Below are 863 nucleotides of genomic sequence, written 5' to 3'. Positions count from 1 at the left end.
GGAATGCCTAGGCCTCCTTTTAGTCAAATGCTGTCATGTGTGCTATGGAGAGAAACAGCTCCTGAAGGCAATTCTGCTAGTGGCATCCCTTATCCCCTTACAAACTCCTCACACCCTTCGTGTGCTCATTACACTCGAGCCCAGTAAATCACTGTGCCGGGAAATCTGCTCCCTTTAAATCGAGCACTGTTACACTCTGCTGCTTTTAGTTTGCTGTTTCCCTTCTCCACTTCCCTTTCCGTGCTCGTGCTGCCTTGCATGTCCATCTCTGCAGGACAGTCCCAGGCCCCACTGCGGTGGCAGTTTCTGTTCCTGCCACCCCAGTGAGCGGCAGGCGAATGGCTGATGAAAGCAGGTTTTTGCACATCCCCGTTGTATGATCAGCAGGGTAACACTCGTGTAAGGTTCCTGGTTTGGAGGAGGTCAAGCTTTTGGAGAGCTGGTTTTAAGCTGTCAGATGGCATAGAGCGACAGGCTCCGGCAGAGGGACTAGTGTCTACTTGGCACATGGCTATTTGCCATGCAGTTTGGAGAAGGGCTTGTGTTCTCTGCACGCTGCCTGCTCCACAAAGGGTGTGGGCAGGCCGACTCGTTTGTGCCCCCAGTCGGCCTGGTTTATAGGCTTGAAATCCAGCTTTGAACACTCTCCTCTGATGCCTCTTTCTGCAGAAAGAGCCCATCACAGAAGCAAAGGCCTACTGATGTCAAAGGTGGTGGGGCTGTCTTAGGTTTTCATGTTTATGCCTGTCATACTGCTGTTTGTGTTTCTTGTTTCCTCTTCCCTTCACTCTCTTCTCATGGGAGAGGGAGAGCACCTTTGTCTTGTGCTCAAGCTGCAGGTTATAAATTACGTGGGGGCTTGG

General features: G+C 51.6%; 1 protein-coding gene across 1 annotated transcript in view; it reads left to right on the top strand.

Moving 5' to 3' along the window:
* The window catches only part of LOC104413155 (homeobox protein NANOG-like), a 5,929-nt gene that overhangs the window by 646 nt on the left and 4,420 nt on the right, over positions 1-863 (top strand). The gene's annotated exons all lie outside the window — the stretch shown is intronic.

This window comes from Nestor notabilis, unplaced genomic scaffold (genome assembly GCF_000696875.1).
Source record: "Nestor notabilis isolate BGI_N333 unplaced genomic scaffold, ASM69687v1 scaffold16071, whole genome shotgun sequence".
NCBI lineage: Eukaryota > Metazoa > Chordata > Aves > Psittaciformes > Psittacidae > Nestor > Nestor notabilis.
The sequence above is the reverse complement of the archived record's forward strand: the minus strand, read 5'-3'. Positions and strand labels throughout refer to the sequence as shown.